Source organism: Rattus norvegicus, chromosome 3 (assembly GCF_036323735.1).
Source record: "Rattus norvegicus strain BN/NHsdMcwi chromosome 3, GRCr8, whole genome shotgun sequence".
Lineage (NCBI taxonomy): Eukaryota > Metazoa > Chordata > Mammalia > Rodentia > Muridae > Rattus > Rattus norvegicus.
In genome coordinates, this window is record NC_086021.1 from 38,059,234 (window position 1) to 38,065,233 (window position 6,000).

Consider the following 6,000-nt stretch of genomic DNA (forward strand, 5'->3'; position numbering starts at 1 on the left):
GAAAAAAATTAATTACATCATTTTTAATAATAAAGAAAAAGAAATAAAATATTCATCAAATAGTTGTGAGCTTTCCATATCTTAACAGTTTCCATGAAGCATGATCCTTGGCAATGAGTTTAACGGTATTGACTACTTTGACATCCGCCTAAACCACAGAGCTACTGTAATCCACCACTTGGCGGTCACCATGGACACTAGTCACTAGCACTGGTTTTCAGTACAGCCATTCAGGAATCCAACATTGTGTGGCTCTAGAGTACAATTACTTCATTTTTTCAAGTAAAAAATAAAACAAGCAAAAAACCTCTTTCAAATTTCGGTAACAGTTACAACTAACAAGGCAGGTAGGAATCATGATTTCCCATTCTGTTCACTTGACAAGCAACAAACTGATAGCCAGTTCAAACTAGAAAATAGATGGTTCAACAAGGCTGTATTACATGTAAATTCACAAGTTCAAAGGAATAAAATCTTACAGCAATTAAATGATACCTTACTATATTCTATGTTCCTGTTCATGCTATTTAAAATTAGCACTCATTTAAATAACTCATGACTGTAGTACCTTTTGATCTAACTAATCCTGGGCTAATCTCTGGACTAGTCAAATACATGTGACCAGTCAGTCACTCCTGAAGATAATTATTTAATTGTATCACTAACTTAAACAGGGATTTCTAGTTTATAGACTGAAAACTCAGCTATAAAACTGTACGGTGTAAAATGAATATAAATCAATCATTATGACAGATGAACTTATTTGAGAGTCAAAATGAACAAAATAGTCTATGTCAGCAAAATGTCTCTTGTCAAAATCTACTCTTTAAGATTTCATTATCATGTACTAAAACAAATATCCTTTCCAACTCTACAGAGAAACAGGTTTCACATCATAATTCAAAACTTCTTTTGGGGAACATAAATTTTCCTACCTCTGAAATAGGTTGCTTTATCATACTTACTTTTAAAGTAAAAACTATAAAGGTGAACTAAAGTAATATTAAGCTTGTTATCAGTTTTCAACACAGAATTTTTTCTTTTAGAATATTACCACGAGTGATAGCAATGGAAACAGCAATGCATATAGATTACTTTTATAAACAATTTACATATAAATTACTTAAGATTTAGGTAAAAGCTATGGCAGTTTTTTCACGAATACTGTAGCTGATACAATTAAGATAAATTTCTATATGAAAGACGTCTTTGTCAGGGTTTCTACTGTGTGTTAAACGGTATGACCGAAAGCAACCTGGACAGGAAAGGGTTTGTTTCATCCTACACGTCAGAGTCCATCACTGAGGGAAGTCAAGGCAGGAAATCAAGGCAGGAACCAGAACAGAAGTCATGGAGCACACTGCTTACTAGCTTGTTTGGCCAGCTTTCTTCTACACCCAGGACTACCTACCCAAGGGGGTTGTCCCAGGCTCTCCCACTCAAGTCAAGAAAATGCCCCATGAACTAGCCTGTAGACCAATATTATGGAGCAATTTTCTCAATTCAGATTCCTCCTTCCCAGATATATTTAGGTTTGTGTCAAGTTGACAAAAACAAAAGGGCTAGAAGATTCAACATGTGCAGCAGTGTGTGTGTGTGTGTGTGTGTGTGTATGTGTGTGTATGTGTGTGTGTGTGTGTGTGTGTGTGTGTGTGTGTGTGTGTTTAGAGGAAGAGAAGATAAACAGGCCCTGGCCTCTAAATACTTACAGTCCAATAGAGGATGCAGAGAGGGAAAAAGAAAAAAAATCTTCTACTCCTTAACTAATCTTATTTTTTTAATGTACACTGGTGTTTTGCCTAGATGTGTGTTTGTCTAAGGGTGTTGGATCCCCTGGAACAGGAGTTACAGACAGCTGTGAGCTGGCATGTGACTGCTGGGAAGCAAACTCAGGACCTCTGGAAGAGCAGTCAGTGCTCTTAACCACTGAGCCACCTCCCTAAATGAAACTTTATTGCATGCTACTTATAAGTATTAACTTAGGCCAGTTTTCTCTAATGACAAACTCCAATAACTCAGAAAACATCAAGATCTACGAATTATTGACAAGAACAAAGCCTTAAGTAGAGTGAGTGAAGCCTCCCCTATACTCTCCATTAACTCGTAAGTCAACACTCTCCTCCACCCTACAACCCAGACAAACCCTCTCCCATCGATTGCTATCTCAGCAAACACTTGGGACTCTGCACACCCCCCATGTGTTACTTGAGGAGCTTAAAAAGGAACAAACAAAAAAATAGGGCTAGCTGAGAGCAGCAGCATGAGATCCTGGTTTTAAAGATGAAACATTCTTCATTTTCTATTTCTAAAGCATGCCTGTTTTAGAAGGCTTACAGGATACATGACAAAAATACTCTGAAATATAAGAAGACAAGACATATTGATCACTTGCACCCATCTACACTCAAGGGACATGGGCCCTAAGACAGCTTGTGGTAACACCCTTGGGTATCAAAAAGGGCACAGTATCTCAATCTTTATAAGAACTAAGTTCATCAAAATATAAACAGAAACAAGCTTAAATGGTACCATTTAGAAAGTCTGTGACTAAGCCCAGTGATAATGTAGAATGTTTCTTAATCCTCTTTAAAAAAAACAAAACAGGGGCTGGGGATTTAGCTCAGTGGTAGAGCGCTTACCTAGGAAGCGCAAGGCCCTGGGTTCGGTCCCCAGCTCCGAAAAAAAGAACCAAAAACAAAAAAAACAAAAAAAAAAACAAAACAAAAAAACAAACAAAAACAAAACCAGGGAACTAGCAGAGCATGGGCTACATCCCTTTAATTCCAGCACTCAGAGGCTCAGAGGGCAGAAGTGAATCTCTCGTGAGTTTAAAACCAGCCTGGTCTACGTAGTATGTTTCAACTACATACTACAGGACTACATAGTAAGATCCCTGCCATAGGTAGATAGATAGATAGATAGATAGATAGATAGATAGATAGATAGATAGATAGATAGATACATAGATAGATAGATACATAGATAGATACATAGATACATAGATACATAGATACATACATAGATACATACATAGATACATACATAGATACATAGTATGTTTCAACTACATAATACAGGACTACATAGTAAAATCCCTGCCGATAGATAGATAGATAGATAGATAGATAGATAGATAGATAGATAGATGTAAGATTACATTATCAAGCAATTACTCTTCTATTAGGTTTCATATGATCTAAAACTATGCTGCCTTCACAGCACCCCCAACCCCACACTTAGAACACAGGCTGAGACCACAGGCTATCTTGACAAGCAGTGGAGAGAACAGTGACTTTTCTGCATTTTGCTTTTGAATCACCATATGATAACATGCAGAGTTCTAAAAATAAAACACAAAAGGGTAGTAACTTCACCGAAACTGTTCCCGAAAAGTAAAGCACTACAAACCGTCAGCAAACGCAACTCTAAGCAATGATGTAAAACTATAATATACCAAGGTTCTCAGAGCCATTTGCAAATCTTAAAATCTTTACCCAGGGAAATGTGCAGTGTATCTCTAAGCAAAAACTGAAACTTTTTGCAAAACAATGTTTTTCTTATAGCACGTAGTTCCCCCAAAAGGCGATAAACTCTTTATTCCTGCTCTGTGCCTTAAGACATAATCTGCTTTTATCCTTCAGCAAAATATGAACCAGCTACTAGCCTGACAATGCCAAGAACCATGACAAAATGGATTATTAATGAGAAACTGAACTCCAGAACTCTATTAATTTATGTCTTCCTGTCGGATCCAAAAGATATATCAGCCTTCTCACTCAAAAGAAAAAAATGCCAACACTGTACTTTGTTTTAAAGTTCTCCACAGATGAAGAATTCATTATCCAAAGTACGGTTCTGTTATTTCAGGCTTTCTTGTAGAATAAAGAATCTTTATCAAATGGCTAAGAAAGATGCTGACAAGTGCAAGTACCTTGCAAAATATATTTACGTCGTCAGACATTCACCGAGGAAAACCAGGGGGAGGGGCAGGGAGAAGGGAAAGCCCTTGCAGCATTCCTGTCCCACCCTGCCCCAGCAATCTCTAGAAAACTAAGCCCTTTAATTCCTACTGCAACACGGTGCGCAGTGTGTTTGTGAGCTTTTTTAATTCTTAATTATACTAATTATTCTGACATGAAGGGAAATGATCTAACAAGTGAAGAGAAGAATGTGTGATTTCTTTATGCATAAACAACAATGTTCAAATGACATAAAATATCCTTTTAAGCTTTCATAAAAAAATCTATCTAATCTATGCTTATCATAATATTTATGAAATAAAAAATCCAGAGAGGAAAAATTGCTATAATGTGCTCTGTGTGACCTCTGCTTTCTACAGAGAATGAAAACAGCCTTTTGCTTTTCAATCCCCATCAAAGTGGAGTAAAAGGAGGAACGGCGTTCCCGTGCTCACTGCCATTAATCATTGCTTTCTTCAAGCAAGTGCGTATTAATTTCTGTCATCCCAAACATCATCGAGTATTGTTACAGCACCGTTCACTCCTCATTCACCACCAGTTGTTACCAGTTTCCCTACACTGAGCAGAGACAGGGTGAATCGTGTGGATTTCAGTGTTAGAGGCCTTTATCCCTGGGGTGCTGACACCAATTAAGCCATTTCAAGAAGAAATAAGAACAGGCCCAACCCTTCCATGTAACAAGAGCTTGCACCTAGCTTTGGCAGGTTGCCATTTTCTCTGGCTTCACACCATAGAAATACTCTTCTCCACATCTTTCTGAATGATTCAGACTGTTTTCATGGAATCAGTAACAATATCTTTTTGTTCATTCTGCAAGTCCAGACGTAATGCCCAACACAACCTCACACAAAAGCCCCAGATAATCCAGATGGTAATCCAGAAAGACGGCGCTGTAATTGCAGAATCATCTGAGCTGGGGGTCAGGAATGAAAGCGCACACTCCTTTAATCCCAGGACAACATTTTTTAACAGGCATTTCAAACAAAAACAGGCTCCAAAAGCTACTGCTTTCCTCAAACCGGGTTAACCAAAGACAGAACATTTGACCTACCCTACTGGCTCCGTTTCAGCACACCGCTAGCTGAGAGTCCACAAGCACAGGAACAGAAACCAGATACTTCCAATGGAATCAGCGCACTTTGTGACCAGTTTAAAGAAGATTGTAACCAAACACTCAATTGACATTTGCTTAAAGACCACACTTTACAAAAGGTTACCAAGTCAAAAACAATCTGTTCAAGAAAATTTAATTAATATCATTTTTGCATCGCTAAATACAGAGATCCATCAAATTCTTTCACAATATTGTTGATTTTTTTTTTGACCGCTTTAGATCTAATCACTCTCCTTGTTTTAGACATTTACATCTGCTTTTAAGTTTTTATGGTTGCCTGTTGGCAGGCAGCAAAGTGGAGCTGTCGATGCAACTGCAGAATAATGCAAGGTTTGTTATGAATTAAATATTAGAAACCTTAACACAGCGGCCAATAAGAATTATTTGCCTTATTAAAGCAGCAGAAGACGCTGATTAAATTTTCATTGCATTGCAGTCTTTTTCCCATTTCTGCTTTCAATTCATCATTCTAATGTATGAAAGTCTTGCCGAATAATGGCAGGGGGACTTAATTTCTGGAATGCAAATATAGCAAAGAAAATACCATAAATACCCGCCCAGAAAACATTAAACAGTCAGTTCTAATTAAGTGAATACTAGCTAAGTAAATATTCTCTTAAAGGGAAAAAAATAACTCAGATGTCAAGGATTCCAGAAAGAAAGCACAATTACCTATATCACAAATATAGACAGATAACACACTATAGATAGACCTGATCTTGGGGGAACTGGCACTTCTCACAACCCTTCTTAGGCTCTAAAGCACTCTGAAGAAAGAGAAGACCACGGTTATACTCAGCTTGTACAGTTTCTGAAATTTAATTTTTACAAGAGAAAAATGACAAAGATATCAAGAGCAACGTGCACAATGTCCCAGCATTCGGCCAGAGAGGCGGCTGGTGTTTC

At 37.6% G+C, this 6,000-nt stretch overlaps 1 protein-coding gene and 1 long non-coding RNA gene across 4 annotated transcripts in view; both read right to left on the reverse strand.

The window, feature by feature from the left end:
* The window catches only part of Pbx3 (PBX homeobox 3), a 193,716-nt gene that overhangs the window by 172,993 nt on the left and 14,723 nt on the right, over nucleotides 1–6,000 (reverse strand). The window lies entirely within an intron of this gene.
* LOC103691768 (uncharacterized) overlaps nucleotides 1–6,000 on the reverse strand; it is a 47,292-nt gene that overhangs the window by 37,403 nt on the left and 3,889 nt on the right. Inside the window, exon 1 of the long non-coding RNA XR_005502094.2 lies at nucleotides 1–6,000. This exon is cut by the window's left edge and continues 24,212 nt beyond it; it is cut by the window's right edge and continues 3,889 nt beyond it. This is a non-coding gene — a long non-coding RNA (uncharacterized LOC103691768).